The sequence below is a fragment of the Aquarana catesbeiana genome, linkage group LG08 (genome assembly GCF_042186555.1).
Source record: "Aquarana catesbeiana isolate 2022-GZ linkage group LG08, ASM4218655v1, whole genome shotgun sequence".
NCBI lineage: Eukaryota > Metazoa > Chordata > Amphibia > Anura > Ranidae > Aquarana > Aquarana catesbeiana.
Window position 1 is genome coordinate 251,333,345 of NC_133331.1, and position 25,201 is coordinate 251,358,545.

Genomic DNA, 25,201 nt, shown 5'->3' on the forward strand with positions numbered 1-25,201 from the left:
CTCAAAACCGGAAGTGGCCCTTAAACACCTTTCTCCTTGACATTTTGGCCTTTAAATTCTTTTTGCATCCATTTTAGGGACTTTTGATCTCGTTTGGACACATTTCCTGCCAAACTGAGCCATTGGCCAAAGGGGTAAAAGTTTGGGGGGCCACGCCCGGCCAAATGGGCCAAATTTATTTTTCAGCCATTTTACCTGTTTTGACTTCCTTTTACCAATAAAGGACCAGAGAGTTGAAAAGTGACCTGATTTCATTTGTAAAAAGCCAAGAAACTGCTTGGGAAACTGCCATTTCCTGAAACCGGAAGTGGCCTCCTCAAAACTGGAAGTGGCCCTTAAACACCTTTCTCCTTGACATTTTGGCCTTTAAATTCTTTTTGCATCCATTTTAGGGACTTTTGATCTCGTTTGGACACATTTCCTGCGTAACTGAGCCATTGGCCAAAGGGGTGAAATTTTTGGGGGGCCATGCCCGCCAAATGGGCCAAATTTATTTTTCAGCCATTTTACCTGTTTTGACTTCCTTTTACCAAGAAAGGACCAGAGAGTTGAAAAGTGACCTGATTTCATTTGTAAAAAGCCAAGAAACTGCTTGGGAAACTGCCATTTCTTGAAACCGAAAGTGGCCTCCTCAAAACCGGAAGTGGCCCTTAAACACTTTTCTCCTTGACATTTTGGCCTTTAAATTCTTTTTGCATCCATTTTAGGGACTTTTGATCTCGTTTGGACACATTTCCTGTGTAACTGAGCCATTGGCCAAAGGGGTGAAAATTTGGGGAGCCACGCCCGCCAAATGGGCCAAATTTATTTTTCAGCCATTTTACCTGTTTTGAATTCCTTTTAACAAGAAAGGACCAGAGAGTTGAAAAGTGACCTGATTTCATTTGTAAAAAGCCAAGAAACTGCTCGGGAAACTGCCTTTTCCTGAAACCGGAAGTGGCCTCCTCAAAACCGGAAGTGGCCCTTAAACACCTTTCTCCTTGACATTTTGGCCTTTAAATTCTTTTTGCATCCATTTTAGGGACTTTTGATCTCGTTTGGACACATTTCCTGCGTAACTGAGCCATTGGCCAAAGGGGTGAAAATTTGGGGGGCCACGCCCGCCAAATGGGCCAAATTTATTTTTCAGCCATTTTACCTGTTTTGACTTCCTTTTACCAAGAAAGGACCAGAGGGTTAAAAAGTGACCTGATTTCATTTGTAAAAAGCCAAGAAACTGCTTGGGAAACTGCCATTTCCTGAAACCGGAAGTGGCCTCCTCAAAACCGGAAGAGGCCCTTAAACACCTTTCTCCTTGACATTTTGGCCTTTAAATTCTTTTTGCATCCATTTTAGGGACTTTTGATCTCGTTTGGACACAATTCCTGCCTAACTGAGCCATTGGCCAAAGGGATGAAAATTTGGGGGGCCACGCCCTCCAATTGGGCCAAATTTATTTTTCAGCCATTTTACCTGTTTTGACTTCCTTTTACCAAGAAAGGACCAGAGGGTTGAAAAGTGACCTGATTTCACTTGTAAAAAGCCAAGAAACTGCTTGGGAAACTGCCATTTCCTGAAACCGGAAGTGGCCTCCTCAAAACCGGAAGTGGCCCTTAAACACCTTTCTCCTTGACATTTTGGTCTTTAAATTCTTTTTGCATCCATTTTAGGAACTTTTGATCTCGTTTGGACAGATTTCCTGCGTAACTGAGTCATTGGCCAAAGGGGTGAAAATTTGGGGGGCCACGCCCGCCAAATGGGCCAAATTTATTTTTCAGCCATTTTACCTGTTTTGACTTCCTTTTACCAAGAAAGGACCAGAGGGTTGAAAAGTGACCTGATTTCATTTGTAAAAAGCCAAGAAACTGCTTGGGAAACTGCCATTTCCTGAAACCGGAAGTGGCCTCCTCAAAACCGGAAGTGGCCCTTAAACACCTTTCTCCTTGACATTTTGGCCTTTAAATTCTTTTTGCATCCATGTTAGGGACTTTTGATCTCGTTTGTATACATTTCCTGCCTAACTGAGCCATTGGCCAAAGGGGTGAAAATTTGGGGGGCCACGCCCTCCAAATGGGCCAAATTTATTTTTCAGACATTTTACCTGTTTTGACTTCCTTTTACCAAGAAAGGACCAGAGGGTTGAAAAGTAACCTGATTTCATTTGTAAAAAGCCAAGAAACTGCTTGGGAAACTGCCATTTCCTGAAACCGGAAGTGGCCTCCTCAAAACCGGAAGTGGCCCTTAAACACCTTTCTCCTTGACATTTTGGCCTTTAAATTGTTTTTGCATCCATTTTAGGAACTTTTGATCTCGTTTGGACACAATTCCTGCCTAACTGAGCCATTGGCCAAAGGGGTGAAAATTTGGGGGGCCACGCCCTCCAAATGGGCCAAATTTATTTTTCAGCCATTTTACCTGTTTTGACTTCCTTTTACCAAGAAAGGACCAGAGGGTTGAAAAGTGACCTGATTTCATTTGTAAAAAGCCAAGAAACTGCTTGGGAAACTGCCATTTCCTGAAACCGGAAGTGGCCTCCTCAAAACCGGAAGTGGCCCTTAAATACCTTTCTCCTTGACATTTTGACCTTTAAATTCTTTTTGCATCCATTTTAGGGACTTTTGATCTCGTTTGGACACATATCCTGCGTATCTGAGCCATTGGCCAAAGGGGTGAAAATTTGGGGGGCCACGCCCACCAAAAGGACCAAATTTATTTTTCAGCCATTTTACCTGTTTTGACTTCCTTTTACCAAGAAAGGACCAGAGGGTTGAAAAGTGACCTGATTTCATTTGTAAGAAGCCAAGAAACTGCTTGGGAAACTGCCATTTCCTGAAACCAGAAGTGGCCTCCTCAAAACCGGAAGTGGCCCTTAAACACCGTTCTCCTTGACATTTTGGCCTTTAAATTCTTTTTGCATCCATTTTAGGGACTTTTGATCTCGTTTGGACACAGTTTCTGCCTAACTGAGCCATTGGCCAAAGGGGTAAAAATTTGGGGGCCATGCCCGCCAAATGGGCCAAATTTATTTTTTAACCATTTTACCTGTTTTGACTTCCTTTTACCAAGAAAGGACCAGAGGGTTGAAAAGTGACCTGATTTCATTTGTAAAAAGCCAAGAAACTGCTTGGGAAACTGCCATTTCCTGAAACCGGAAGTGGCCTCCTCAAAACCGGAAGTGGCCCTTAAACACCTTTCTCCTTGACATTTTGGCCTTTAAATTCTTTTTGCATCCATTTTAGGGACTTTTGATCTCGTTTGTATACATTTCCTGCCTAACTGAGCCATTGGCCAAAGGGGTGAAAATTTGGGGGGCCACGCCCTCCAAATGGGCCAAATTTATTTTTCAGACATTTTACCTGTTTTGACTTCCTTTTACCAACAAAGGACCAGAGAGTTGAAAAGTGACCTGATTTCATTTGTAAAAAGCCAAGAAACTGCTTGGGAAACTGCCATTTCTTGAAACCGAAAGTGGCCTCCTCAAAACCGGAAGTGGCCCTTAAACACTTTTCTCCTTGACATTTTGGCCTTTAAATTCTTTTTGCATCCATTTTAGGGACTTTTGATCTCGTTTGGACACATTTCCTGTGTAACTGAGCCATTGGCCAAAGGGGTGAAAATTTGGGGAGCCACGCCCGCCAAATGGGCCAAATTTATTTTTCAGCCATTTTACCTGTTTTGAATTCCTTTTAACAAGAAAGGACCAGAGAGTTGAAAAGTGACCTGATTTCATTTGTAAAAAGCCAAGAAACTGCTCGGGAAACTGCCTTTTCCTGAAACCGGAAGTGGCCTCCTCAAAACCGGAAGTGGCCCTTAAACACCTTTCTCCTTGACATTTTGGCCTTTAAATTCTTTTTGCATCCATTTTAGGGACTTTTGATCTCGTTTGGACACATTTCCTGCGTAACTGAGCCATTGGCCAAAGGGGTGAAAATTTGGGGGGCCACGCCCGCCAAATGGGCCAAATTTATTTTTCAGCCATTTTACCTGTTTTGACTTCCTTTTACCAAGAAAGGACCAGAGGGTTAAAAAGTGACCTGATTTCATTTGTAAAAAGCCAAGAAACTGCTTGGGAAACTGCCATTTCCTGAAACCGGAAGTGGCCTCCTCAAAACCGGAAAAGGCCCTTAAACACCTTTCTCCTTGACATTTTGGCCTTTAAATTCTTTTTGCATCCATTTTAGGGACTTTTGATCTCGTTTGGACACAATTCCTGCCTAACTGAGCCATTGGCCAAAGGGATGAAAATTTGGGGGGCCACGCCCTCCAATTGGGCCAAATTTATTTTTCAGCCATTTTACCTGTTTTGACTTCCTTTTACCAAGAAAGGACCAGAGGGTTGAAAAGTGACCTGATTTCACTTGTAAAAAGCCAAGAAACTGCTTGGGAAACTGCCATTTCCTGAAACCGGAAGTGGCCTCCTCAAAACCGGAAGTGGCCCTTAAACACCTTTCTCCTTGACATTTTGGTCTTTAAATTCTTTTTGCATCCATTTTAGGAACTTTTGATCTCGTTTGGACAGATTTCCTGCGTAACTGAGTCATTGGCCAAAGGGGTGAAAATTTGGGGGGCCACGCCCGCCAAATGGGCCAAATTTATTTTTCAGCCATTTTACCTGTTTTGACTTCCTTTTACCAAGAAAGGACCAGAGGGTTGAAAAGTGACCTGATTTCATTTGTAAAAAGCCAAGAAACTGCTTGGGAAACTGCCATTTCCTGAAACCGGAAGTGGCCTCCTCAAAACCGGAAGTGGCCCTTAAACACCTTTCTCCTTGACATTTTGGCCTTTAAATTCTTTTTGCATCCATGTTAGGGACTTTTGATCTCGTTTGTATACATTTCCTGCCTAACTGAGCCATTGGCCAAAGGGGTGAAAATTTGGGGGGCCACGCCCTCCAAATGGGCCAAATTTATTTTTCAGACATTTTACCTGTTTTGACTTCCTTTTACCAAGAAAGGACCAGAGGGTTGAAAAGTAACCTGATTTCATTTGTAAAAAGCCAAGAAACTGCTTGGGAAACTGCCATTTCCTGAAACCGGAAGTGGCCTCCTCAAAACCGGAAGTGGCCCTTAAACACCTTTCTCCTTGACATTTTGGCCTTTAAATTCTTTTTGCATCCATTTTAGGAACTTTTGATCTCGTTTGGACACAATTCCTGCCTAACTGAGCCATTGGCCAAAGGGGTGAAAATTTGGGGGGCCACGCCCTCCAAATGGGCCAAATTTATTTTTCAGCCATTTTACCTGTTTTGACTTCCTTTTACCAAGAAAGGACCAGAGGGTTGAAAAGTGACCTGATTTCATTTGTAAAAAGCCAAGAAACTGCTTGGGAAACTGCCATTTCCTGAAACCGGAAGTGGCCTCCTCAAAACCGGAAGTGGCCCTTAAATACCTTTCTCCTTGACATTTTCACCTTTAAATTCTTTTTGCATCCATTTTAGGGACTTTTGATCTCGTTTGGACACATATCCTGCGTATCTGAGCCATTGGCCAAAGGGGTGAAATTTTGGGGGTCCACGCCCGCCAAAAGGACCAAATTTATTTTTCAGCCATTTTACCTGTTTTGACTTCCTTTTACCAAGAAAGGACCAGAGGGTTGAAAAGTGACCTGATTTCATTTGTAAGAAGCCAAGAAACTGCTTGGGAAACTGCCATTTCCTGAAACCAGAAGTGGCCTCCTCAAAACCGGAAGTGGCCCTTAAACACCGTTCTCCTTGACATTTTGGCCTTTAAATTCTTTTTGCATCCATTTTAGGGACTTTTGATCTCGTTTGGACACAGTTTCTGCCTAACTGAGCCATTGGCCAAAGGGGTAAAAATTTGGGGGCCATGCCCGCCAAATGGGCCAAATTTATTTTTTAACCATTTTACCTGTTTTGACTTCCTTTTACCAAGAAAGGACCAGAGGGTTGAAAAGTGACCTGATTTCATTTGTAAAAAGCCAAGAAACTGCTTGGGAAACTGCCATTTCCTGAAACCGGAAGTGGCCTCCTCAAAACCGGAAGTGGCCCTTAAACACCTTTCTCCTTGACATTTTGGTCTTTAAATTCTTTTTGCATCCATTTTAGGAACTTTTGATCTCGTTTGGACAGATTTCCTGCGTAACTGAGCCATTGGCCAAAGGGGTGAAAATTTGGGGGGCCACGACCGCCAAATGGGCCAAATTTATTTTTCAGCCATTTTACCTGTTTTGACTTCCTTTTACCAAGAAAGGACCAGAGGGTTGAAAAGTGACCTGATTTCATTTGTAAAAAGCCAAGAAACTGCTTGGGAAACTGCCATTTCCTGAAACCGGAAGTGGCCTCCTCAAAACCGGAAGTGGCCCTTAAACACCTTTCTCCTTGACATTTTGGCCTTTAAATTCTTTTTGCATCCATGTTAGGGACTTTTGATCTCGTTTGTATACATTTCCTGCCTAACTGAGCCATTGGCCACAGGGGTGAAAATTTGGGGGGCCACGCCCTCCAAATGGGCCAAATTTATTTTTCAGACATTTTACCTGTTTTGACTTCCTTTTACCAAGAAAGGACCAGAGGGTTGAAAAGTGACCTGATTTCATTTGTAAAAAGCCAAGAAACTGCTTGGGAAACTGCCATTTCCTGAAACCGGAAGTGGCCTCCTCAAAACCGGAAGTGGCCCTTAAACACCTTTCTCCTTGACATTTTGGCCTTTAAATTCTTTTTGCATCCATTTTAGGGACTTTTGATCTCGTTTGGACACATTTCCTGCGTAACTGAGCCATTGGCCAAAGGGGTGAAAATTTGGGGGGCCATGCCCGCCAAATGGGCCAAATTTATTTTTCAGCCATTTTACCTGTTTTGACTTCCTTTTACCAAAAAAGGACCAGAGAGATGAAAAGTGACCTGATTTCATTTGTAAAAAGCCAAGAAACTGCTTGGGAAACTGCCATTTCCTGAAACCGGAAGTGGCCTCCTCAAAACCGGAAGTGGCCCTTAAACACCTTTCTCCTTGACATTTTGGCCTTTAAATTCTTTTTGCATCCATTTTAGGGACTTTTGATCTCGTTTGGACACATTTCCTGCCAAACTGAGCCATTGGCCAAAGGGGTAAAAGTTTGGGGGGCCACGCCCGGCCAAATGGGCCAAATTTATTTTTCAGCCATTTTACCTGTTTTGACTTCCTTTTACCAATAAAGGACCAGAGAGTTGAAAAGTGACCTGATTTCATTTGTAAAAAGCCAAGAAACTGCTTGGGAAACTGCCATTTCCTGAAACCGGAAGTGGCCTCCTCAAAACTGGAAGTGGCCCTTAAACACCTTTCTCCTTGACATTTTGGCCTTTAAATTCTTTTTGCATCCATTTTAGGGACTTTTGATCTCGTTTGGACACATTTCCTGCGTAACTGAGCCATTGGCCAAAGGGGTGAAATTTTTGGGGGGCCATGCCCGCCAAATGGGCCAAATTTATTTTTCAGCCATTTTACCTGTTTTGACTTCCTTTTACCAAGAAAGGACCAGAGAGTTGAAAAGTGACCTGATTTCATTTGTAAAAAGCCAAGAAACTGCTTGGGAAACTGCCATTTCTTGAAACCGAAAGTGGCCTCCTCAAAACCGGAAGTGGCCCTTAAACACTTTTCTCCTTGACATTTTGGCCTTTAAATTCTTTTTGCATCCATTTTAGGGACTTTTGATCTCGTTTGGACACATTTCCTGTGTAACTGAGCCATTGGCCAAAGGAGTGAAAATTTGGGGAACCACGCCCGCCAAATGGGCCAAATTTATTTTTCAGCCATTTTACCTGTTTTGAATTCCTTTTAACAAGAAAGGACCAGAGAGTTGAAAAGTGACCTGATTTCATTTGTAAAAAGCCAAGAAACTGCTCGGGAAACTGCCTTTTCCTGAAACCGGAAGTGGCCTCCTCAAAACCGGAAGTGGCCCTTAAACACCTTTCTCCTTGACATTTTGGCCTTTAAATTCTTTTTGCATCCATTTTAGGGACTTTTGATCTCGTTTGGACACATTTCCTGCGTAACTGAGCCATTGGCCAAAGGGGTGAAAATTTGGGGGGCCACGCCCGCCAAATGGGCCAAATTTATTTTTCAGCCATTTTACCTGTTTTGACTTCCTTTTACCAAGAAAGGACCAGAGGGTTAAAAAGTGACCTGATTTCATTTGTAAAAAGCCAAGAAACTGCTTGGGAAACTGCCATTTCCTGAAACCGGAAGTGGCCTCCTCAAAACCGGAAGAGGCCCTTAAACACCTTTCTCCTTGACATTTTGGCCTTTAAATTCTTTTTGCATCCATTTTAGGGACTTTTGATCTCGTTTGGACACAATTCCTGCCTAACTGAGCCATTGGCCAAAGGGATGAAAATTTGGGGGGCCACGCCCTCCAATTGGGCCAAATTTATTTTTCAGCCATTTTACCTGTTTTGACTTCCTTTTACCAAGAAAGGACCAGAGGGTTGAAAAGTGACCTGATTTCACTTGTAAAAAGCCAAGAAACTGCTTGGGAAACTGCCATTTCCTGAAACCGGAAGTGGCCTCCTCAAAACCGGAAGTGGCCCTTAAACACCTTTCTCCTTGACATTTTGGTCTTTAAATTCTTTTTGCATCCATTTTAGGAACTTTTGATCTCGTTTGGACAGATTTCCTGCGTAACTGAGTCATTGGCCAAAGGGGTGAAAATTTGGGGGGCCACGCCCGCCAAATGGGCCAAATTTATTTTTCAGCCATTTTACCTGTTTTGACTTCCTTTTACCAAGAAAGGACCAGAGGGTTGAAAAGTGACCTGATTTCATTTGTAAAAAGCCAAGAAACTGCTTGGGAAACTGCCATTTCCTGAAACCGGAAGTGGCCTCCTCAAAACCGGAAGTGGCCCTTAAACACCTTTCTCCTTGACATTTTGGCCTTTAAATTCTTTTTGCATCCATGTTAGGGACTTTTGATCTCGTTTGGACACATTTCCTGCCTAACTGAGCCATTGGCCAAAGGGGTGAAAATTTGGGGGGCCACGCCCTCCAAATGGGCCAAATTTATTTTTCAGACATTTTACCTGTTTTGACTTCCTTTTACCAAGAAAGGACCAGAGGGTTGAAAAGTAACCTGATTTCATTTGTAAAAAGCCAAGAAACTGCTTGGGAAACTGCCATTTCCTGAAACCGGAAGTGGCCTCCTCAAAACCGGAAGTGGCCCTTAAACACCTTTCTCCTTGACATTTTGGCCTTTAAATTGTTTTTGCATCCATTTTAGGAACTTTTGATCTCGTTTGGACACAATTCCTGCCTAACTGAGCCATTGGCCAAAGGGGTGAAAATTTGGGGGGCCACGCCCTCCAAATGGGCCAAATTTATTTTTCAGCCATTTTACCTGTTTTGACTTCCTTTTACCAAGAAAGGACCAGAGGGTTGAAAAGTGACCTGATTTCATTTGTAAAAAGCCAAGAAACTGCTTGGGAAACTGCCATTTCCTGAAACCGGAAGTGGCCTCCTCAAAACCGGAAGTGGCCCTTAAATACCTTTCTCCTTGACATTTTGACCTTTAAATTCTTTTTGCATCCATTTTAGGGACTTTTGATCTCGTTTGGACACATATCCTGCGTATCTGAGCCATTGGCCAAAGGGGTGAAAATTTGGGGGGCCACGCCCACCAAAAGGACCAAATTTATTTTTCAGCCATTTTACCTGTTTTGACTTCCTTTTACCAAGAAAGGACCAGAGGGTTGAAAAGTGACCTGATTTCATTTGTAAGAAGCCAAGAAACTGCTTGGGAAACTGCCATTTCCTGAAACCAGAAGTGGCCTCCTCAAAACCGGAAGTGGCCCTTAAACACCGTTCTCCTTGACATTTTGGCCTTTAAATTCTTTTTGCATCCATTTTAGGGACTTTTGATCTCGTTTGGACACAGTTTCTGCCTAACTGAGCCATTGGCCAAAGGGGTAAAAATTTGGGGGCCATGCCCGCCAAATGGGCCAAATTTATTTTTTAACCATTTTACCTGTTTTGACTTCCTTTTACCAAGAAAGGACCAGAGGGTTGAAAAGTGACCTGATTTCATTTGTAAAAAGCCAAGAAACTGCTTGGGAAACTGCCATTTCCTGAAACCGAAGTGGCCTCCTCAAAACCGGAAGTGGCCCTTAAACACCTTTCTCCTTGACATTTTGGCCTTTAAATTCTTTTTGCATCCATTTTAGGGACTTTTGATCTCGTTTGTATACATTTCCTGCCTAACTGAGCCATTGGCCAAAGGGGTGAAAATTTGGGGGGCCACGCCCTCCAAATGGGCCAAATTTATTTTTCAGACATTTTACCTGTTTTGACTTCCTTTTACCAACAAAGGACCAGAGAGTTGAAAAGTGACCTGATTTCATTTGTAAAAAGCCAAGAAACTGCTTGGGAAACTGCCATTTCTTGAAACCGAAAGTGGCCTCCTCAAAACCGGAAGTGGCCCTTAAACACTTTTCTCCTTGACATTTTGGCCTTTAAATTCTTTTTGCATCCATTTTAGGGACTTTTGATCTCGTTTGGACACATTTCCTGTGTAACTGAGCCATTGGCCAAAGGGGTGAAAATTTGGGGAGCCACGCCCGCCAAATGGGCCAAATTTATTTTTCAGCCATTTTACCTGTTTTGAATTCCTTTTAACAAGAAAGGACCAGAGAGTTGAAAAGTGACCTGATTTCATTTGTAAAAAGCCAAGAAACTGCTCGGGAAACTGCCTTTTCCTGAAACCGGAAGTGGCCTCCTCAAAACCGGAAGTGGCCCTTAAACACCTTTCTCCTTGACATTTTGGCCTTTAAATTCTTTTTGCATCCATTTTAGGGACTTTTGATCTCGTTTGGACACATTTCCTGCGTAACTGAGCCATTGGCCAAAGGGGTGAAAATTTGGGGGGCCACGCCCGCCAAATGGGCCAAATTTATTTTTCAGCCATTTTACCTGTTTTGACTTCCTTTTACCAAGAAAGGACCAGAGGGTTAAAAAGTGACCTGATTTCATTTGTAAAAAGCCAAGAAACTGCTTGGGAAACTGCCATTTCCTGAAACCGGAAGTGGCCTCCTCAAAACCGGAAAAGGCCCTTAAACACCTTTCTCCTTGACATTTTGGCCTTTAAATTCTTTTTGCATCCATTTTAGGGACTTTTGATCTCGTTTGGACACAATTCCTGCCTAACTGAGCCATTGGCCAAAGGGATGAAAATTTGGGGGGCCACGCCCTCCAATTGGGCCAAATTTATTTTTCAGCCATTTTACCTGTTTTGACTTCCTTTTACCAAGAAAGGACCAGAGGGTTGAAAAGTGACCTGATTTCACTTGTAAAAAGCCAAGAAACTGCTTGGGAAACTGCCATTTCCTGAAACCGGAAGTGGCCTCCTCAAAACCGGAAGTGGCCCTTAAACACCTTTCTCCTTGACATTTTGGTCTTTAAATTCTTTTTGCATCCATTTTAGGAACTTTTGATCTCGTTTGGACAGATTTCCTGCGTAACTGAGTCATTGGCCAAAGGGGTGAAAATTTGGGGGGCCACGCCCGCCAAATGGGCCAAATTTATTTTTCAGCCATTTTACCTGTTTTGACTTCCTTTTACCAAGAAAGGACCAGAGGGTTGAAAAGTGACCTGATTTCATTTGTAAAAAGCCAAGAAACTGCTTGGGAAACTGCCATTTCCTGAAACCGGAAGTGGCCTCCTCAAAACCGGAAGTGGCCCTTAAACACCTTTCTCCTTGACATTTTGGCCTTTAAATTCTTTTTGCATCCATGTTAGGGACTTTTGATCTCGTTTGTATACATTTCCTGCCTAACTGAGCCATTGGCCAAAGGGGTGAAAATTTGGGGGGCCACGCCCTCCAAATGGGCCAAATTTATTTTTCAGACATTTTACCTGTTTTGACTTCCTTTTACCAAGAAAGGACCAGAGGGTTGAAAAGTAACCTGATTTCATTTGTAAAAAGCCAAGAAACTGCTTGGGAAACTGCCATTTCCTGAAACCGGAAGTGGCCTCCTCAAAACCGGAAGTGGCCCTTAAACACCTTTCTCCTTGACATTTTGGCCTTTAAATTCTTTTTGCATCCATTTTAGGAACTTTTGATCTCGTTTGGACACAATTCCTGCCTAACTGAGCCATTGGCCAAAGGGGTGAAAATTTGGGGGGCCACGCCCTCCAAATGGGCCAAATTTATTTTTCAGCCATTTTACCTGTTTTGACTTCCTTTTACCAAGAAAGGACCAGAGGGTTGAAAAGTGACCTGATTTCATTTGTAAAAAGCCAAGAAACTGCTTGGGAAACTGCCATTTCCTGAAACCGGAAGTGGCCTCCTCAAAACCGGAAGTGGCCCTTAAATACCTTTCTCCTTGACATTTTCACCTTTAAATTCTTTTTGCATCCATTTTAGGGACTTTTGATCTCGTTTGGACACATATCCTGCGTATCTGAGCCATTGGCCAAAGGGGTGAAATTTTGGGGGGCCACGCCCGCCAAAAGGACCAAATTTATTTTTCAGCCATTTTACCTGTTTTGACTTCCTTTTACCAAGAAAGGACCAGAGGGTTGAAAAGTGACCTGATTTCATTTGTAAGAAGCCAAGAAACTGCTTGGGAAACTGCCATTTCCTGAAACCAGAAGTGGCCTCCTCAAAACCGGAAGTGGCCCTTAAACACCGTTCTCCTTGACATTTTGGCCTTTAAATTCTTTTTGCATCCATTTTAGGGACTTTTGATCTCGTTTGGACACAGTTTCTGCCTAACTGAGCCATTGGCCAAAGGGGTAAAAATTTGGGGGCCATGCCCGCCAAATGGGCCAAATTTATTTTTTAACCATTTTACCTGTTTTGACTTCCTTTTACCAAGAAAGGACCAGAGGGTTGAAAAGTGACCTGATTTCATTTGTAAAAAGCCAAGAAACTGCTTGGGAAACTGCCATTTCCTGAAACCGGAAGTGGCCTCCTCAAAACCGGAAGTGGCCCTTAAACACCTTTCTCCTTGACATTTTGGTCTTTAAATTCTTTTTGCATCCATTTTAGGAACTTTTGATCTCGTTTGGACAGATTTCCTGCGTAACTGAGCCATTGGCCAAAGGGGTGAAAATTTGGGGGGCCACGACCGCCAAATGGGCCAAATTTATTTTTCAGCCATTTTACCTGTTTTGACTTCCTTTTACCAAGAAAGGACCAGAGGGTTGAAAAGTGACCTGATTTCATTTGTAAAAAGCCAAGAAACTGCTTGGGAAACTGCCATTTCCTGAAACCGGAAGTGGCCTCCTCAAAACCGGAAGTGGCCCTTAAACACCTTTCTCCTTGACATTTTGGCCTTTAAATTCTTTTTGCATCCATGTTAGGGACTTTTGATCTCGTTTGTATACATTTCCTGCCTAACTGAGCCATTGGCCAAAGGGGTGAAAATTTGGGGGGCCACGCCCTCCAAATGGGCCAAATTTATTTTTCAGACATTTTACCTGTTTTGACTTCCTTTTACCAAGAAAGGACCAGAGGGTTGAAAAGTAACCTGATTTCATTTGTAAAAAGCCAAGAAACTGCTTGGGAAACTGCCATTTCCTGAAACCGGAAGTGGCCTCCTCAAAACCGGAAGTGGCCCTTAAACACCTTTCTCCTTGACATTTTGGCCTTTAAATTCTTTTTGCATCCATTTTAGGAACTTTTGATCTCGTTTGGACACAATTCCTGCCTAACTGAGCCATTGGCCAAAGGGGTGAAAATTTCGGGGGCCACGCCCTCCAAATGGGCCAAATTTATTTTTCAGCCATTTTACCTGTTTTGACTTCCTTTTACCAAGAAAGGACCAGAGGGTTGAAAAGTGACCTGATTTCATTTGTAAAAAGCCAAGAAACTGCTTGGGAAACTGCCATTTCCTGAAACCGGAAGTGGCCTCCTCAAAACCGGAAGTGGCCCTTAAATACCTTTCTCCTTGACATTTTGACCTTTAAATTCTTTTTGCATCCATTTTAGGGACTTTTGATCTCGTTTGGACACATATCCTGCGTATCTGAGCCATTGGCCAAAGGGGTGAAAATTTGGGGGGCCACGCCCGCCAAAAGGACCAAATTTATTTTTCAGCCATTTTACCTGTTTTGACTTCCTTTTACCAAGAAAGGACCAGAGGGTTGAAAAGTGACCTGATTTCATTTGTAAGAAGCCAAGAAACTGCTTGGGAAACTGCCATTTCCTGAAACCAGAAGTGGCCTCCTCAAAACCGGAAGTGGCCCTTAAACACCGTTCTCCTTGACATTTTGGCCTTTAAATTCTTTTTGCATCCATTTTAGGGACTTTTGATCTCGTTTGGACACAGTTTCTGCCTAACTGAGCCATTGGCCAAAGGGGTAAAAATTTGGGGGCCATGCCCGCCAAATGGGCCAAATTTATTTTTTAACCATTTTACCTGTTTTGACTTCCTTTTACCAAGAAAGGACCAGAGGGTTGAAAAGTGACCTGATTTCATTTGTAAAAAGCCAAGAAACTGCTTGGGAAACTGCCATTTCCTGAAACCAGAAGTGGCCTCCTCAAAACCGGAAGTGGCCCTTAAACACCGTTCTCCTTGACATTTTGGTCTTTAAATTCTTTTTGCATCCATTTTAGGAACTTTTGATCTCGTTTGGACAGATTTCCTGCGTAACTGAGTCATTGGCCAAAGGGGTGAAAATTTGGGGGGCCACGCCCGCCAAATGGGCCAAATTTATTTTTCAGCCATTTTACCTGTTTTGACTTCCTTTTACCAAGAAAGGACCAGAGGGTTGAAAAGTGACCTGATTTCATTTGTAAAAAGCCAAGAAACTGCTTGGGAAACTGCCATTTCCTGAAACCGGAAGTGGCCTCCTCAAAACCGGAAGTGGCCCTTAAACACCTTTCTCCTTGACATTTTGGCCTTTAAATTCTTTTTGCATCCATGTTAGGGACTTTTGATCTCGTTTGTATACATTTCCTGCCTAACTGAGCCATTGGCCAAAGGGGTGAAAATTTGGGGGGCCACGCCCTCCAAATGGGCCAAATTTATTTTTCAGACATTTTACCTGTTTTGACTTCCTTTTACCAAGAAAGGACCAGAGGGTTGAAAAGTAACCTGATTTCATTTGTAAAAAGCCAAGAAACTGCTTGGGAAACTGCCATTTCCTGAAACCGGAAGTGGCCTCCTCAAAACCGGAAGTGGCCCTTAAACACCTTTCTCCTTGACATTTTGGCCTTTAAATTCTTTTTGCATCCATTTTAGGAACTTTTGATCTCGTTTGGACACAATTCCTGCCTAACTGAGCCATTGGCCAAAGGGGTGAAAATTTGGGGGGCCACGCCCTCCAAATGGGCCAAATTTATTTTTCAGCCATTTTACCTGTTTTGACTTCCTTTTACCAAGAAAGGACCAGAGGGTTGAAAAGTGACCTGATTTCATTTGTAAAAAGCCAAGAAACTGCTTGGGAAACTGCCATTTCCTGAAACCGGAAGTGGCCTCCTCAAAACCGGAAGTGGCCCTTAAACACCTTTCTCCTTGACATTTTGGCCTTTAAATTCTTTTTGCATCCATGTTAGGGACTTTTGATCTCGTTTGTATACATTTCCTGCCTAACTGAGCCATTGGCCAAAGGGGTGAAAATTTGGGGGGCCATGCCCTCCAAATGGGCCAAATTTATTTTTCAGACATTTTACCTGTTTTGACTTCCTTTTACCAAGAAAGGACCAGAGGGTTGAAAAGTAACCTGATTTCATTTGTAAAAAGCCAAGAAACTGCTTGGGAAACTGCCATTTCCTGAAACCGGAAGTGGCCTCCTCAAAACCGGAAGTGGCCCTTAAACACCTTTCTCCTTGACATTTTGGCCTTTAAATTCTTTTTGCATCCATTTTAGGAACTTTTGATCTCGTTTGGACACAATTCCTGCCTAACTGAGCCATTGGCCAAAGGGGTGAAAATTTCGGGGGCCACGCCCTCCAAATGGGCCAAATTTATTTTTCAGCCATTTTACCTGTTTTGACTTCCTTTTACCAAGAAAGGACCAGAGGGTTGAAAAGTGACCTGATTTCATTTGTAAAAAGCCAAGAAACTGCTTGGGAAACTGCCATTTCCTGAAACCGGAAGTGGCCTCCTCAAAACCGGAAGTGGCCCTTAAATACCTTTCTCCTTGACATTTTGACCTTTAAATTCTTTTTGCATCCATTTTAGGGACTTTTGATCTCGTTTGGACACATATCCTGCGTATCTGAGCCATTGGCCAAAGGGGTGAAAATTTGGGGGGCCACGCCCGCCAAAAGGACCAAATTTATTTTTCAGCCATTTTACCTGTTTTGACTTCCTTTTACCAAGAAAGGACCAGAGGGTTGAAAAGTGACCTGATTTCATTTGTAAGAAGCCAAGAAACTGCTTGGGAAACTGCCATTTCCTGAAACCAGAAGTGGCCTCCTCAAAACCGGAAGTGGCCCTTAAACACCGTTCTCCTTGACATTTTGGCCTTTAAATTCTTTTTGCATCCATTTTAGGGACTTTTGATCTCGTTTGGACACAGTTTCTGCCTAACTGAGCCATTGGCCAAAGGGGTAAAAATTTGGGGGCCATGCCCGCCAAATGGGCCAAATTTATTTTTTAACCATTTTACCTGTTTTGACTTCCTTTTACCAAGAAAGGACCAGAGGGTTGAAAAGTGACCTGATTTCATTTGTAAAAAGCCAAGAAACTGCTTGGGAAACTGCCATTTCCTGAAACCAGAAGTGGCCTCCTCAAAACCGGAAGTGGCCCTTAAACACCGTTCTCCTTGACATTTTGGTCTTTAAATTCTTTTTGCATCCATTTTAGGAACTTTTGATCTCGTTTGGACAGATTTCCTGCGTAACTGAGTCATTGGCCAAAGGGGTGAAAATTTGGGGGGCCACGCCCGCCAAATGGGCCAAATTTATTTTTCAGCCATTTTACCTGTTTTGACTTCCTTTTACCAAGAAAGGACCAGAGGGTTGAAAAGTGACCTGATTTCATTTGTAAAAAGCCAAGAAACTGCTTGGGAAACTGCCATTTCCTGAAACCGGAAGTGGCCTCCTCAAAACCGGAAGTGGCCCTTAAACACCTTTCTCCTTGACATTTTGGCCTTTAAATTCTTTTTGCATCCATGTTAGGGACTTTTGATCTCGTTTGTATACATTTCCTGCCTAACTGAGCCATTGGCCAAAGGGGTGAAAATTTGGGGGGCCACGCCCTCCAAATGGGCCAAATTTATTTTTCAGACATTTTACCTGTTTTGACTTCCTTTTACCAAGAAAGGACCAGAGGGTTGAAAAGTAACCTGATTTCATTTGTAAAAAGCCAAGAAACTGCTTGGGAAACTGCCATTTCCTGAAACCGGAAGTGGCCTCCTCAAAACCGGAAGTGGCCCTTAAACACCTTTCTCCTTGACATTTTGGCCTTTAAATTCTTTTTGCATCCATTTTAGGAACTTTTGATCTCGTTTGGACACAATTCCTGCCTAACTGAGCCATTGGCCAAAGGGGTGAAAATTTGGGGGGCCACGCCCTCCAAATGGGCCAAATTTATTTTTCAGCCATTTTACCTGTTTTGACTTCCTTTTACCAAGAAAGGACCAGAGGGTTGAAAAGTGACCTGATTTCATTTGTAAAAAGCCAAGAAACTGCTTGGGAAACTGCCATTTCCTGAAACCGGAAGTGGCCTCCTCAAAACCGGAAGTGGCCCTTAAATACCTTTCTCCTTGACATTTTCACCTTTAAATTCTTTTTGCATCCATTTTAGGGACTTTTGATCTCGTTTGGACACATATCCTGCGTATCTGAGCCATTGGCCAAAGGGGTGAAATTTTGGGGGGCCACGCCCGCCAAAAGGACCAAATTTATTTTTCAGCCATTTTACCTGTTTTGACTTCCTTTTACCAAGAAAGGACCAGAGGGTTGAAAAGTGACCTGATTTCATTTGTAAGAAGCCAAGAAACTGCTTGGGAAACTGCCATTTCCTGAAACCAGAAGTGGCCTCCTCAAAACCGGAAGTGGCCCTTAAACACCGTTCTCCTTGACATTTTGGCCTTTAAATTCTTTTTGCATCCATTTTAGGGACTTTTGATCTCGTTTGGACACAGTTTCTGCCTAACTGAGCCATTGGCCAAAGGGGTAAAAATTTGGGGGCCATGCCCGCCAAATGGGCCAAATTTATTTTTTAACCATTTTACCTGTTTTGACTTCCTTTTACCAAGAAAGGACCAGAGGGTTGAAAAGTGACCTGATTTCATTTGTAAAAAGCCAAGAAACTGCTTGGGAAACTGCCATTTCCTGAAACCGGAAGTGGCCTCCTCAAAACCGGAAGTGGCCCTTAAACACCTTTCTCCTTGACATTTTGGTCTTTAAATTCTTTTTGCATCCATTTTAGGGACTTTTGATCTCGTTTGGACAGATTTCCTGCGTAACTGAGCCATTGGCCAAAGGGGTGAAAATTTGGGGGGCCACGACCGCCAAATGGGCCAAATTTATTTTTCAGCCATTTTACCTGTTTTGACTTCCTTTTACCAAGAAAGGACCAGAGGGTTGAAAAGTGACCTGATTTCATTTGTAAAAAGCCAAGAAACTGCTTGGGAAACTGCCATTTCCTGAAACCGGAAGTGGCCTCCTCAAAACCGGAAGTGGCCCTTAAACACCTTTCTCCTTGACATTTTGGCCTTTAAATTCTTTTTGCATCCATGTTAGGGACTTTTGATCTCGTTTGTATACATTTCCTGCCTAACTGAGCCATTGGCCAAAGGGGTGAAAATTTGGGGGGCCACGCCCTCCAAATGGGCCAAATTTATTTTTCAGACATTTTACCTGTTTTGACTTCCTTTTACCAAGAAAGGACCAGAGGGTTGAAAAGTAACCTGATTTCATTTGTAAAAAGCCAAGAAACTGCTTGGGAAACTGCCATTTCCTGAAACCGGAAGTGGCCTCCTCAAAACCGGAAGTGGCCCTTAAACACCTTTCTCCTTGACATTTTGGCCTTTAAATTCTTTTTGCATCCATTTTAGGAACTTTTGATCTCGGTTGGACACAATTCCTGCCTAACTGAGCCATTGGCCAAAGGGGTGAAAATTTCGGGGGCCACGCCCTCCAAATGGGCCAAATTTATTTTTCAGCCATTTTACCTGTTTTGACTTCCTTTTACCAAGAAAGGACCAGAGGGTTGAAAAGTGACCTGATTTCATTTGTAAAAAGCCAAGAAACTGCTTGGGAAACTGCCATTTCCTGAAACCGGAAGTGGCCTCCTCAAAACCGGAAGTGGCCCTTAAATACCTTTCTCCTTGACATTTTGACCTTTAAATTCTTTTTGCATCCATTTTAGGGACTTTTGATCTCGTTTGGACACATATCCTGCGTATCTGAGCCATTGGCCAAAGGGGTGAAAATTTGGGGGGCCACGCCCGCCAAAAGGACCAAATTTATTTTTCAGCCATTTTACCTGTTTTGACTTCCTTTTACCAAGAAAGGACCAGAGGGTTGAAAAGTGACCTGATTTCATTTGTAAGAAGCCAAGAAACTGCTTGGGAAACGGCCATTTCCTGAAACCAGAAGTGGCCTCCTCAAAACCGGAAGTGGCCCTTAAACACCGTTCTCCTTGACATTTTGGCCTTTAAATTCTTTTTGCATCCATTTTAGGGACTTTTGATCTCGTTTGGACACAGTTTCTGCCTAACTGAGCCATTGGCCAAAGGGGTAAAAATTTGGGGGCCATGCCCGCCAAATGGGCCAAATTTATTTTTTAACCATTTTACCTGTTTTGACTTCCTTTTACCAAGAAAGGACCAGAGGGTTGAAAAGTGACCTGATTTCATTTGTAAAAAGCCAAGAAACTGCTTGGGAAACTGCCATTTCCTGAAACCGGAAGTGGCCTCCTCAAAACCGGAAGTGGCCCTTAAACACCTTTTTCCTTGACATTTTGGCCTTTAAATTCTTTTTGCATCCATTTTAGGGACTTTTGATCTCGTTTGGACACATTTCCTGCGTAACTGAGCCATTGGCCAAAGGGGTGAAAATTTGGGGGGCCATGCCCGCCAAATGGGCCAAATTTATTTTTCAGCCATTTTACCTGTTTTGACTTCCTTTTACCAATAAAGGACCAGAGAGATGAAAAGTGACCTGATTTCATTTGTAAAAAGCCAAGAAACTGCTTGGGAAACTGCCATTTCCTGAAACCGGAAGTGGCCTCCTCAAAACCGGAAGTGGCCCTTAAACACCTTTCTCCTTGACATTTTGGCCTTTAAATTCTTTTTTGCATCCATTTTAGTGACTTTTGATCTCGTTTGGACACATTTCCTGCCAAACTGAGCCATTGGCCAAAGGGGTAAAAGTTTGGGGGGCCACGCCCGGCCAAATGGGCCAAATTTATTTTTCAGCCATTTTACCTGTTTTGACTTCCTTTTACCAATAAAGGACCAGAGAGTTGAAAAGTGACCTGATTTCATTTGTAAAAAGCCAAGAAACTGCTTGGGAAACTGCCATTTCCTGAAACCGGAAGTGGCCTTCTCAAAACTGGAAGTGGCCCTTAAACACCTTTCTCCTTGACATTTTGGCCTTTAAATTCTTTTTGCATCCATTTTAGGGACTTTTGATCTCGTTTGGACACATTTCCTGCGTAACTGAGCCATTGGCCAAAGGGGTGAAATTTTTGGGGGGCCATGCCCGCCAAATGGGCCAAATTTATTTTTCAGCCATTTTACCTGTTTTGACTTCCTTTTACCAAGAAAGGACCAGAGAGTTGAAAAGTGACCTGATTTCATTTGTAAAAAGCCAAGAAACTGCTTGGGAAACTGCCATTTCTTGAAACCGAAAGTGGCCTCCTCAAAACCGGAAGTGGCCCTTAAACACTTTTCTCCTTGACATTTTGGCCTTTAAATTCTTTTTGCATCCATTTTAGGGACTTTTGATCTCGTTTGGACACATTTCCTGCGTATCTGAGCCATTGGCCAAAGGGGTGAAAATTTGGGGGGCCACGCCCGCCAAATGGGCCAAATTTATTTTTCAGCTATTTTACCTGTTTTGACTTCCTTTTACCAAGAAAGGACCAGAGGGTTGAAAAGTGACCTGATTTCATTTGTAAAAAGCCAAGAAACTGCTTGGGAAACTGCCATTTCCTGAAACCGGAAGTGGCCTCCTCAAAACCGGAAGAGGCCCTTAAACACCTTTCTCCTTGACATTTTGGCCTTTAAATTCTTTTTGCATCCATTTTAGGGACTTTTGATCTCGTTTGGACACAATTCCTGCCTAACTGAGCCATTGGCCAAAGGGATGAAAATTTGGGGGGCCACGCCCTCCAATTGGGCCAAATTTATTTTTCAGCCATTTTACCTGTTTTGACTTCCTTTTACCAAGAAAGGACCAGAGGGTTGAAAAGTGACCTGATTTCACTTGTAAAAAGCCAAGAAACTGCTTGGGAAACTGCCATTTCCTGAAACCGGAAGTGGCCTCCTCAAAACCGGAAGTGGCCCTTAAACACCTTTCTTCTTGACATTTTGGTCTTTAAATTCTTTTTGCATCCATTTTAGGAACTTTTGATCTCGTTTGGACAGATTTCCTGCGTAACTGAGCCATTGGCCAAAGGGGTGAAAATTTGGGGGGCCACGCCCGCCAAATGGGCCAAATTTATTTTTCAGCCATTTTACCTGTTTTGACTTCCTTTTACCAAGAAAGGACCAGAGGGTTGAAAAGTGACCTGATTTCATTTGTAAAAAGCCAAGAAACTGCTTGGGAAACTGCCATTTCCTGAAACCGGAAGTGGCCTCCTCAAAACCGGAAGTGGCCCTTAAACACCTTTCTCCTTGACATTTTGGCCTTTAAATTCTTTTTGCATCCATGTTAGGGACTTTTGATCTCGTTTGTATACATTTCCTGCCTAACTGAGCCATTGGCCAAAGGGGTGAAAATTTGGGGGGCCACGCCCTCCAAATGGGCCAAATTTATTTTTCAGACATTTTACCTGTTTTGACTTCCTTTTACCAAGAAAGGACCAGAGGGTTGAAAAGTAACCTGATTTCATTTGTAAAAAGCCAAGAAACTGCTTGGGAAACTGCCATTTCCTGAAACCGGAAGTGGCCTCCTCAAAACCGGAAGTGGCCCTTAAACACCTTTCTCCTTGACATTTTGGCCTTTAAATTCTTTTTGCATCCATTTTAGGAACTTTTGATCTCGTTTGGACACAATTTCTGCCTAACTGAGCCATTGGCCAAAGGGGTGGAAATTTGGGGGGCCACGCCCTCCAAATGGGCCAAATTTATTTTTCAGCCATTTTACCTGTTTTGACTTCCTTTTACCAAGAAAGGACCAGAGGGTTGAAAAGTGACCTGATTTCATTTGTAAAAAGCCAAGAAACTGCTTGGGAAACTGCCATATCCTGAAACCGGAAGTGGCCTCCTCAAAACCGGAAGTGGCCCTTAAATACCTTTCTCCTTGACATTTTCACCTTTAAATTCTTTTTGCATCCATTTTAGGGACTTTTGATCTCGTTTGGACACATATCCTGCGTATCTGAGCCATTGGCCAAAGGGGTAAAAATTTGGGGGGCCACGCCCGCCAAAAGGACCAAATTTATTTTTCAGCCATTTTACCTGTTTTGACTTCCTTTTACCAAGAAAGGACCAGAGGGTTGAAAAGTGACCTGATTTCATTTGTAAAAAGCCAAGAAACTGCTTGGGAAACTGCCATTTCCTGAAACCGGAAGTGGCCTCCTCAAAACCGGAAGTGGCCCTTAAACACCTTTCTCCTTGACATTTTGGCCTTTAAATTCTTTTTGCATCCATTTTAGGGACTTTTGATCTCGTTTGGACACATATCCTGCGTATCTGAGCCATTGGCCAAAGGGGTGAAAATTTGGGGGGCCACGCCTGCCAAAAGGACCAAATTTATTTTTCAGCCTTTTTACCTGTTTTGACTTCCTTTTACCAAGAAAGGACCAGAGGGTTGAAAAGTGACCTGATTTCATTTGTAAAAAGCCAAGAAACTGCTTGGGAAACTGCCATTTCCTGAAACCAGAAGTGGCCTCCTCAAAACCGGAAGTGACCCTTAAACACTTTTCTCCTTGACATTTTGGCCTTTAAATTCTTTTTGCATCCATTTTAGGGACTTTTGATCTCGTTTGGACACATTTCCTGCGTAACTGAGCCATTGGCCAAAGGGGTGAAAATTTGGGGGCCACACCCGCCAAATGGGCCAAATTTATTTTTCAGCCATTTTTCCTGTTTTGACTTCCTTTTACCAAGAAAGGACCAGAAGGTTGAAAAGTGACCTGATTTCATTTGTAAAAAGCCAAGAAACTGCTTGGGAAACTGCCATTTCCTGAAACCGGAAGTGGCCTCCTCAAAACCGGAAGTGGCCCTTAAACACCTTTCTCCTTGACATTTTGGCCTTTAAATTCTTTTTGCATCCATTTTAGGGACTTTTGATCTCGTTTGGACACAATTCCTGCCTAACTGAGCCATTGGCCAAAGGGGTGAAAATTTGGGGGCCACGCCCTCCAAATGGGCCAAATTTATTTTTCAGCCATTTTACCTGTTTTGACTTCCTTTTACCAAGAAAGGACCAGAGGGTTGAAAAGTGACCTGATTTCATTTGTAAAAAGCAAAGAAACTGCTTGGGAAACTGCCATTTCCTGAAACCGGAAGTGGCCTCCTCAAAACCGGAAGTGGCCCTTAAACACCTTTCTCCTTGACATTTTGACCTTTAAATTCTTTTTGCATCCATTTTAGGGACTTTTGATCTCGTTTGGACACATCCTGCGTATCTGAGCCATTGGCCAAAGGGGTGAAAATTTGGGGGGCCACGCCTGCCAAAAGAACCAAATTTATTTTTCAGCCATTTTACCTGTTTTGATTTCCTTTTACCAAGAAAGGACCAGAGGGTTGAAAAGTGACCTGATTTCATTTGTAAAAAGCCAAGAAACTGCTTGGGAAACTGCCATTTCCTGAAACCGGAAGTGGCCTCCTCAAAACCGGAAGTGGCCCTTAAACACCTTTCTCCTTGACATTTTGGCCTTTAAATTCTTTTTGCATCCATTTTAGGGACTTTTGATCTCGTTTGGACACATTTCCTGCCTAACTGAGCCATTGGCCAAAGGGGTGAAAATTTGGGGGGCCACGCCCTCCAAATGGGCCAAATTTATTTTTCAGACATTTTACCTGTTTTGACTTCCTTTTACCAAGAAAGGACCAGAGGGTTGAAAAGTAACCTGATTTCATTTGTAAAAAGCCAAGAAACTGCTTGGGAAACTGCCATTTCCTGAAACCGGAAGTGGCCTCCTCAAAACCGGAAGTGGCCCTTAAACACCTTTCTCCTTGACATTTTGGCCTTTAAATACTTTTTGCATCCATTTTAGGAACTTTTGATCTCGTTTGGACACAATTTCTGCCTAACTGAGCCATTGGCCAAAGGGGTGGAAATTTGGGGGGCCACGCCCTCCAAATGGGCCAAATTTATTTTTCAGCCATTTTACCTGTTTTGACTTCCTTTTACCAAGAAAGGACCAGAGGGTTGAAAAGTGACCTGATTTCATTTGTAAAAAGCCAAGAAACTGCTTGGGAAACTGCCATTTCCTGAAACCGGAAGTGGCCTCCTCAAAACCGGAAGTGGCCCTTAAATACCTTTCTCCTTGACATTTTCACCTTTAAATTCTTTTTGCATCCATTTTAGGGACTTTTGATCTCGTTTGGACACATATCCTGCGTATCTGAGCCATTGGCCAAAGGGGTAAAAATTTGGGGGGCCACGCCCGCCAAAAGGACCAAATTTATTTTTCAGCCATTTTACCTGTTTTGACTTCCTTTTACCAAGAAAGGACCAGAGGGTTGAAAAGTGACCTGATTTCATTTGTAAAAAGCCAAGAAACTGCTTGGGAAACTGCCATTTCCTGAAACCGGAAGTGGCCTCCTCAAAACCGGAAGTGGCCCTTAAACACCTTTCTCCTTGACATTTTGGCCTTTAAATTCTTTTTGCATCCATTTTAGGGACTTTTGATCTCGTTTGGACACATATCCTGCGTATCTGAGCCATTGGCCAAAGGGGTGAAAATTTGGGGGGCCACGCCTGCCAAAAGGACCAAATTTATTTTTCAGCCTTTTTACCTGTTTTGACTTCCTTTTACCAAGAAAGGACCAGAGGGTTGAAAAGTGACCTGATTTCATTTGTAAAAAGCCAAGAAACTGCTTGGGAAACTGCCATTTCCTGAAACCAGAAGTGGCCTCCTCAAAACCGGAAGTGACCCTTAAACACCTTTCTCCTTGACATTTTGGCCTTTAAATTCTTTTTGCATCCATTTTAGGGACTTTTGA